Source organism: Brassica oleracea, chromosome C4, assembly GCF_000695525.1.
Source record: "Brassica oleracea var. oleracea cultivar TO1000 chromosome C4, BOL, whole genome shotgun sequence".
In the NCBI taxonomy this organism is placed as follows: domain Eukaryota; kingdom Viridiplantae; phylum Streptophyta; class Magnoliopsida; order Brassicales; family Brassicaceae; genus Brassica; species Brassica oleracea.
This window is the reverse complement of record NC_027751.1, coordinates 14,009,926-14,019,938: the sequence shown is the minus strand read 5'-3', so window position 1 is coordinate 14,019,938 and position 10,013 is coordinate 14,009,926. Positions and strand designations below refer to the sequence as shown.

General features: G+C 34.9%; 1 pseudogene; it reads left to right on the top strand.

The window, feature by feature from the left end:
* Positions 1–5,045: 5,045 nt before the first annotated feature.
* LOC106339316 lies at positions 5,046–6,493 on the top strand (annotated as a pseudogene).
* Positions 6,494–10,013: the final 3,520 nt, after the last annotated feature.

Genomic DNA, 10,013 nt, shown 5'->3' with positions numbered 1-10,013 from the left:
AAATAGTGGCCAGGTACGGATTGCATGAAACAAATGAATCTGAATATTAAAGGAGAAAGATTATAAGCTGGATAAAGAATGTTAAAAGGACGAATGGTTTTAACCATCATTGTCTTGGCAAAGATCCTCGGACTAGAAATTATGATTTAAGACGTCCAAAGAAAGATTGTAAAGATAGCTAATTGAGATGCTAATTGAAATGTCAGACACTGACCCGAGAAATGACTAACCAGCTTAGCACCAAATGAATGTCCTAGAAGAGACATAATCAAGTTGCTATAGAGTCTATACAAGATAGGCCAAGTGTTCCATAAGATAAAGGGATCTCGGATAGAAAAGAATGGTGCACGGAATGATAGATCCGAGATCATACTAGGAACCAAACAGACATTGAGAAAAGGCTGCGCAGCTACACATCTAAGGTACCAAACCATGTAGTCTTGGGACGCCAAGCTACTAGGTTACAAAGGTCCTGGACAATAAGATCTCAAATCTATAGATCATGTCTGGAACATAATGGAACCACATGAAAGTGTCGACACACACACACATTTGTATAAAGATACATAAAGTTATAGCACTTGAACATAAAGAGATGAACGAGGATCATGAACCCACGAAAGAGTACTCATACAAATCATGAAAGATCATAGAGATTAGAAAAGATAAAACGTGGAGGTTCAAAGTATCTAAAGAAAGTGATGGGCGTATTGGCCATATACATATATACAGAAACGCCATCCTATAAACCAGTGAAATAGATGGATCCTGTGAGAAGTAAAGAAACCGTGAGAGATGTACATGATGTAAAGGTGTTCATGTTTTCCTATTAACAGCATTTGATTATAGCTTGTTACACAAGGTACTCACAGAGATCAAAGGAACAGATTATAAGGAGATAAACTCAAATGTGGTGGTTGCTGCTACAGATTTTTGAAATTGACAATGGTATGGTCATAAGAAAGAATTAGATACAATGATGTAGTAAAGCAGCATATGGATCACTGGATAAAATTGAAAGAACAGCTTTGTTCCTAAGCTGATTCATGGACTGAAAAGCAGCTGCATATAATATGTAAAAGAAAGCGATCACGCATGATCTTGGAGTTGTATAAAAGACAATCCAATAACAGTCCATATACATTTGAAATCCCTTATGTTTGTACTAAACCTAAAGGAGGTTAGTAGACTGATACATAACGTATCTGTAGGCGTCCGGTCCTTCGACTAAAGACGTCTAGCCCTTAAGTTAAATGGCATCCGGCTTTCAGCTAAAAGCGTCCGGCCCCTTCTGCTAAACGGCGTCCGGCTCTTAAGCCCATCGGCCATAAAATGTGTCCAGCCCTTCAGCTTAAGGTGTCCAGCCTTTCTTCTTGATCACGGGCTAGTAGAAAAGATCAACCATCAGGTTGCAATCCGACAATCAGATCCCTTAAGGATCTGGCATAGTAGAACGGTCTGCTGCTGTATAAACTCCACAAAGTTTTGTCGCAAGGATAAGAGGAGATGTTTAATCTATCCTTACCTGTCGGATATAAAGTATTGTAGTCCATAAGCTCGTGAAAGCCGAAGTCCATGACCTAATAATGTATACTTAGCGTGTGATGTGATCCACAGCAACTAAGGTCATGAGACGCCATCATCATCATTAAGATAGGAATGCAAAGAATAATGAATACGGCATTACCTAAGGCAAAGAAATCGATGTCCACATCCATGAGAGTGTTCGGCCGCAGAGCCATAATTAGAGATTATAAACTCACAGTAATGATCATTGATCTTGAACACTCATGAGACAAGTAGTGGACACGTATGGACGAGGTCTATGACCCAAACATAGATCGACCAGATTGATACATGGTCGATGGTGATTATAATGGTCAAAGAAAAGAGTTTGACAGTAGACAAACACGTCTAGACTATGGACATATGCAAACACAATTTGCAAAGACCCAATAGTGATCTCCGAGGACAATGTGATTCACATTGCTTAGCACATATGCTTTACCGGGACACTCGATGTCAAAGGACATGAGAAACGACCTAAGAAGTCGAAGTGGTCTAAGTACGGTTCAGTAATGAAACTGGTCGATTACTCCCATTCTATACATATAGGAAATATCACGCACCAAGATGCGTAGAATGTAGAACTGACACTGAGGTTCACATCAGGGGGAGTAGTGCGTGTTGTACTATTTTTCCTTCATCATGGTTTTGTCCCACTGGGTTTCCCTGATAAGGTTTTAATGAGGCAACATGAAGTGTACTACAAATCCTGTATGGTTATGACATCCAAGGGGGAGTGTTATAAATCATGGAGTGGCTTGCCATTAACCAAGACAAGAGGAGAAAGCCCATCAGCCACGACTAGCCGTGACCAAGAGGAGAGAGATTCGGTCGTCTGAGGAGAGAGAGACGGTCGGTTTAGAGCGTCTTAGGATTAGGATGTTTTCCTTTTCTTGTTATCTTTAGTTTTCCTATTTCCTGTTGGATTAGGATATGTATACTTTCCATTTATCTTCATCTTGTAATCCTTATATAAAGGAACCCCCTTGATCATTAATAAGAACACAGAGAAATATTCAGTCTCTAAACCCTCTATTTACAACATATTTAAGCTAAATAACCTAAGGATCAATCCGTAAATAAGGATTTACCGGACTTGATCATTAGAGACGTGGCATGATTATGCCAATCGAAATAGTAAAGTTGATCATGTATGCCAATCGAAACTAAAACTTATAGAAACCAATGTACTTGCTTCTCTTTACTTACTTGATCATGTATGACCAAACCAAACTAAAGTTTAATGGAAGAAGACTTATTGAATCATATGATTCGTATAATAAGAAGGCTAATGTGGTAGCATAAGTATTATAAACATGTATTTTTTTAAGAAATTGTATCATATTATAGACATGATCCCAAAACTTATAGAAACCATATTAAAAATTGTTAAAAATGATAATAGAATAACTATAGATAATTTGAACTTATAGAGAATTTGAGCTTATAGATAATTTTTTAGTTTTAAAAAATAAAACTTGTATATAATTTGAACTTATAGATTAAAAAAATAAAACTTGTAGATAATTTGAACTTATAGTTTTAAAAAAATAACTTATAGATAATTTGAACTTATACAGAATTTGAACTTATAGTTTTTAAAAAATATTATTTTTTTAAGCAGGATACCTAAATATGTCACCATCTTCATCCGATGAACTCGAAGAAAGATTGGACAAAATTTTCGACAAATACTTCGAAGATACATTCAACAGCATAGTGGAGGCCCAAACCATTAAGTAAAGGAAATATGCTTATATAGAACGAAACCGTGAAGCAGGACACGGCCGCTTATGGAATGACTACTTCAGCGAAGATTCGACATTCTCGTCACATTTATCCAGACGCCGTTTCCGCATGAATAAGGAATTATTCTTGCGAATTGTCCATGTGCTATCAGAGTACATTCCATTCTTTCAGCAAAGAAGAGATGCAACCAGGAGGTTTGGTCATTCTCCACTACAAAAATGTACGGTAGCAATTCGTCTGCTTGCTTATGGTTCTGCGGCTGACACGGTTGACGAATATCTCCGACTTGCTGAGACCACTGCACTTTCGTGTTTACATAATTTCACTGACGGAATAATACAGTTATTCGGAGATGAGTATCTACGACGACCCACACCGGAGGATCTTTAACGACTACTCGATATTGGAGAGAAACGAGGGTTTCCTGGGATGGTCGGGAGTATTAACTGTATACATTGGGAATGGAAAAATTGCCCAACCACTTGGAAAGGACAGTACGCAAGTGGATCAGGAAAGCCGACAATTGTCTTAGAGGCTGTAGCTTCACACGATTTTTGGATATGGCATGCTTTTTTTGGTCCTCCAGGTACCTTAAACGATATTAATGTCCTCGATCGGTCTCCTGTTTTGATGACATTTTAGAAGGTCGACCTCCCAGGGTAAAGTACGTGGTCAACGGACACATGTATAAGTTGGCGTACTACCTCACAGTAGGTATATATCCAAAATGGTCAACATTTATCCAATCTATCATACACCCTCAATGTCCTAAACAAGAGTTATTTGTAAGAGGAACACGACAAAGGGAGTCAATGAACAGCATGGGAGAAGACTTGCTAACACTAAAAGAGGGAATTGATGCAAAGGTCGACAGAACAAGCTTCCCCCTCTTTCTGGGCGAACTCATTAAGTATTTGATGAAGGACGGAAGGTACTCGACGGAGAGGGAAGAACATCTGTGTATTTGCTGCAAGGCGGATTGAATCCTTTTTGCTTTCAAAAGCTACGCTCGATCCGTACCTCTCCTTTCAATCGAGTTACTAAAGTACCTCTCCTTGTTCGTAATAGGCATGATAGGTCAGCTGTTTTCCTGCGGAGTACTGCTGTATTTGCAAGTGCAGCTAAGTCACTCCTTTCATTCCTGTCATTATAAGAGTCACTCTTCCTCTCTCTGTTCGGATGGGAATAATAGGTTGCATGATATGATAGTCGAAAATGAACGGGATAGATACACTCGTTATGATATGTCTGAATTTGAAGAAGGAGACGTCACCAGAAGTTCACAGGTGGAAACCGACAGGCCTACAAATCTCAATAATATGTTTGGCATTCGGAATGATGTTCGGTATAGGCGTATACATCAACATTTATAAAATGATTTAATTGAGCATATTTGGAACAAATTTGGTGATGAAGATTAATAATTATTGTATCTTTATGTTTAATTATTGTATCTTTATATTTAATCATGCAATAAATAAAAATTAATTTTCACTTTTAAAAAATAAATTATTTTTTTATTCCTAAAGATTCCAAATTAGAAAACACCATTGGACACACTTTTTTAACTAGAATCCTTAATTATTCAAACAAAAAAAAAATACTATAATACTCCTAAGGACAAGGAGTCCACCATTGTGTGGTGGATGCTCCTTGTCGACAATTTTGACCATTAACAGTATTTTTTTGGCATGGGACAACGTACATAGACATTATTGCCATGCTCTCTCAGATAACATTTCCACCACACATCCAAATGTACTCATTCATTCAAACTTATCTGATCCACGCTATAACACATGCCATGTCTGGCCATTGCTAGTCACACTCAAAAAGATGGATAAGCGATGGAGTCTTCAAGGTATGACTGCTCTTGTAACCGGTGGAGCCAGCGGAATCGGGTTCGTCTTTCTTCTCTATGTCATCTCTTGAATGGTCAAGATTTTAAGTAGTTTATGCTTGTTGAATGTTTAGGTATGCCATAGTAGAGGAGTTAGCTAGATTTGGAGCTAAAATCCATGTTTGCGACATATCTGAAGTTATGCTTAATCAAAGCTTAAGCGAATGGGAAAAGAAAGGGTTTCACGTGAGTGGCTCAGTCTGTGATGTTACCTCTCTTTCCGAGAGAGAAACATTAATACAATCTGTCTCCTCGCTGTTCGATGGCAAGCTCAACATTCTTGTAAGTAAATGATCTTAATCATGAAACAACAAAGCATATCCGTTTAAAAAAAACTGAAAAATATTCTCATTCTGTTCAACTTAGGTGAACAATGTGGGAGTTCTTCGTGGAAAGCGAACGTTAGAATATGCGAAAGAGGATTTTGATTTCCACATCTCGACAAACTTGGAACCTGCTTTCAATTTTTGTCAGCTTTCACATCCTCTACTAAAGGCTTCAGGCTATGGAAGTATCATCTTCATGTCCTCTATTACAGGCATTTTATCATTTACCGCTGGATCCATTTATAACTTAACAAAAGGTAACCAAAATACAATTATAGAGGCGAGACTAACTAATCATCACTATAGTTTAACTTTTATTTTGTTGATTCCACAAATCGTAAGACAAAGTTCATTATAGGAGCTCTGAATCAGCTAGCAAGAAATCTGGCATGTGAATGGGCAAAAGACGGCATAAGAGCCAATGCTGTTGCACCTAATGTTATCAAGACTCCTCTGTCTCAATCTGTCAGTAAATAAAACAGTTTTTTTTATATATATATTATGTGTGTATGAATGTAACAACCTCAAATCTTCTAACAACCTCTTAATTGTGTTTCTTGAAGTATCTTGATGACGTCAAGTTCAAGGAAGAATTATGCCGAAGAACTCCACTTGGGCTGGTGAGCTGAATGAAGTTGCATCACTAGTGGTATTCTTGTGTCTACCTGCAGCTTCCTATATCACAGGTCAAACTATTTGTGTTGATGGAGGCCTTACGGTTAACGGTTTCTCCTATCAACCAAATGCTTAAAAATGACCTTGTCGCGTTTTATCTGTTTGCCTTCAGTTCTCAAAGTTCTCTCTCTAAAAAAATCTCATTGTCCCGTTTTGTCAGTTTGTCATAATAAATGAGTTCTTACTTTCATTGTTGAGACTTGAAAGCTACTTCCAGAGTTAATACATCTTAAATGTACAATCTTATTTAAGATGTATTGATGCTTGTTATTTTTTCCGTCTTCTTTTGTTTCAAATTATCTGGACTACCATTTGTTTACATGTTTAAATCATCTTCTCTTTTAATTACAACCACAAATACAAACTTAATCATTCATTGTATATCTATAATCTGTGGCATTTCTGGTAATTACTAATCACATGCAAACAAAAAATGGTTAAAAGATAGGAGTTTTCAAGGTATGACCAGGCCTGGCTCTTGGCATGTGCAAGAGGTGCATTGGGTCCAATATTTTTTTACAATTTGTTGGTTAGATTTTGGAGCATTTACTAACAAAATTAGCACCTTTTTGCATAACTATTTTAGTTGTTCTTTGACGTAACTTACATATATAGGGCCCATGAAAATAATGAGCCAGGCATAGGTATGACTTCTCTTGTGACCGGTTGAACCAGCGGAATCGGGTTCGTCTTTCGGTAGAACTCCAGTACTTGGTCGTGCTAGAAAATCAAATGAATTTTGCATCCGGTCATGGACATACACATATGCCCCCAGTTTGTTATAAAATTATTGTTATTAAGCTTTATTCTAAAGTATTTTTTGGTCTCCAAAAACTCAAACCGGCCGTATGCATGCATCACTAGTGGTCTTCTTGTGTCAAACCTTTGGATGATCACCCGGAGTTCTGGTTCTTTCAGTTTTCTTGCTTTAATACAGAGAGGCATACTTGACAAAAATTTGTAGAGAAGCTTCTTTACTGGACTTTCAAACCTAGTAGTATATGATTGATGATCTCCATCCCAGACTCTAAATAACTACATATAAAGCTTGATTTGAATGATACACTTTTGTGAATCAGTTGGGTATAAAAACATGTTTACACATTGAATATGTTTTGTGTGTTTCTGATGTAAAAAATGTGTCTCATTTTTTAGATGTTATGATAGTAAAAAACGATATACTTAATTAATCCTAATCCAAAAAAAACTCTCCATTAACGATATTCAGAAATGTCAGGGTAATCAAAAGAAAACATAATCTTTGGATACATTCCAGGAGCTATGAATCAGCTGGCTAGAAACTTATATATCGCTTGTGAGTGGGAAAGTGGCAACATAAGGGTTAACTTAGGATGTACATGGTTGATCGCAACTCCTTTAGCTATCAATGTAAGATATTATTTTTACTGTTTTATAAGAAGGTTTTGGTTGATTTTTCGTACTAAGTGAATTTTGATTACTTTACATGAAAAATCTCTCCGATTCCAACTAGGATAGTAAATAAAAAGTGGAGAGTAAAACACCGATGAGACGTGTTAGGGAAGCAAACGAAGTCTCATCGCTTATGGCATCTCTTTTCATGCGGCTTCACATATAACAGGTCAACACATTTGCGTCGACGGAGGAGCCACTAAATTTTAAAGACTCGAAAATATCCTTCCTGCGGGGCTTCTCTTTGCCTTAAACACCTGATTTATACATGCTTACATTTTTGTTCTCTTAACTAAACTATGTAATTTGGTGATAAAAATATTTTGTAACTATTTATTGTTTTTTCTTTTTGGAGTAATCTTGGGTTCACCGATCAATAGGATTTCGTTATTTTATATTCTATATCTCTTAGAGAAGTAAACAAAATATTGTCAAGTTATATTATGTTTTTAAAATAAAAAGGTAAAAAAAATAAAAATAATAGTATTTACAAAAAAAAAATATTTTTAACGTCATACAAAACCCTAAATTCTAAACCTTTAGGTAAACCCTAAACCCTTCGATAAATCCTAAACTCTAAATAAAAACACTAAATACTAAAACACTAAACCATAAACCCTAAACCCTTGAGTGTTTTAGTGTTTTTGATTTAGAGGTTAGGATTTATCGAAGGGTTTAGGGTTTACCCAAGGATCTAGGATTTATGATTTAGTGTTTTGCTGACGATGTTAAAAATATATATTGTTAAACAAAAATTTTTTGTAACTACTACTATTTTTTTTACTTTAAAAATATAATATAATTTGACAATTTTTTTTTTTCCTTTTTGAAAGATATTCGATATGAAATAATTCAATCATATTGGTTGGTGAACCCAAAAATAAGTCTTTTTTGTGGAGTTATTCTTGGGTTCACCCCGTAGGGTGAACCTATAGATTCACCAACCAATAGGAATTACTTATTTCATATTCAATATCTTTTAGAAAAGGAAATAAAATATTATCAATTTATATCATGATTTTAAAATTAAAAAAGTAAAAATAAATAAAAAATAGTACTAGTCGAAAAAAATAAAAAATAAAAAATAAAAAATAAAAAATAAAAAATAAAAAATACTTTTAACGCCGTTAGTAAAACACTAAATCCTAAACCCTAAATCATAAACCCTGAACCTTTGGGTAAACCATAAATCCTTGGATAAATTCTAAACTCTAAATCAAAAACACTAAATCTTAAAAACATTACACCCTTAATCCTAACTCTTAAACCCTTGGGTTTAGTGTTTTTAAAATTTAGGGTTATTGATTTAGGGTTTAGTATTTATCTAAAGGTTTATGGTTTACCCAAAGGTTTAGGGTTTACCCAAAAAATTAGAGTTTAGTGTTTTGATGACGGCGTTAAAAATATTTTTAATTTTTTTTGTAACTAGTATTAATTTTTATTTATTTTCATTTTAAAATTATAATACAAATTGATAATATTTTGTTTATTTTTTAAAAGATATTAAATATAAATTAATTAATTCCTATTGATTGGTGAATCTATAGGTTTACTCCAAGGGTGAACCAAAGAACACATGTTTTTTGTGTGGGTGTATTGGCTGTATTGAGTTGTCATTGAATGTTGTCAAAAAAAAAAAAAAGAGTTGTCATTGAATCATTCATACGATCATCCAAGAAAAATATTAAAGAGTTGTCATTGAATCATTCATTCAATGTTCCAAGAAAAATATTAAAGAGTTGTCATTGAATCATTCATACGATCATCCAAGAAAAATATTAAAGAGTTGTCATTGAATCATTCATACGATCATCCAAGAAAAATATTAAAGAGTTGTCATTGAATCATTCATACGATCATCCAAGAAAAATATTAAAGAGTTGTCATTGAATCATTCATACGATCATCCAAGAAAAATATTAAAGAGTTGTCATTGAATCATTCATACGATCATCCAAGAAAAATATTAAAGAGTTGTCATTGAATCATTCATACGATCATCCAAGAAAAATATTAAAGAGTTGTCATTGAATCATTCATACGATCATCCAAGAAAAATATTAAAGAGTTGTCATTGAATCATTCATTCAATGTTAACAAGGATTGATGAGATTCATATTTCCTATCTAGCACTTCAATATCCTCTATTATTTGTGTATGGTGAGGATGGTTTCAGGGTTGGAATTAAGAAGGGTGTCACAGAGGCTTCAAAGAAACTCAAAAAAGATTCTATTAGTATGAGGCAGTTTTTTACTTTCCGGTTGCAAGAGCGAGAAAATGAGTCTCATGCCCTGCTTTACTCAAGAAGGTTATTTCAACAATTCATAGTCGATGCCTATACAACAATTGAATCTAACAGGCTGTGG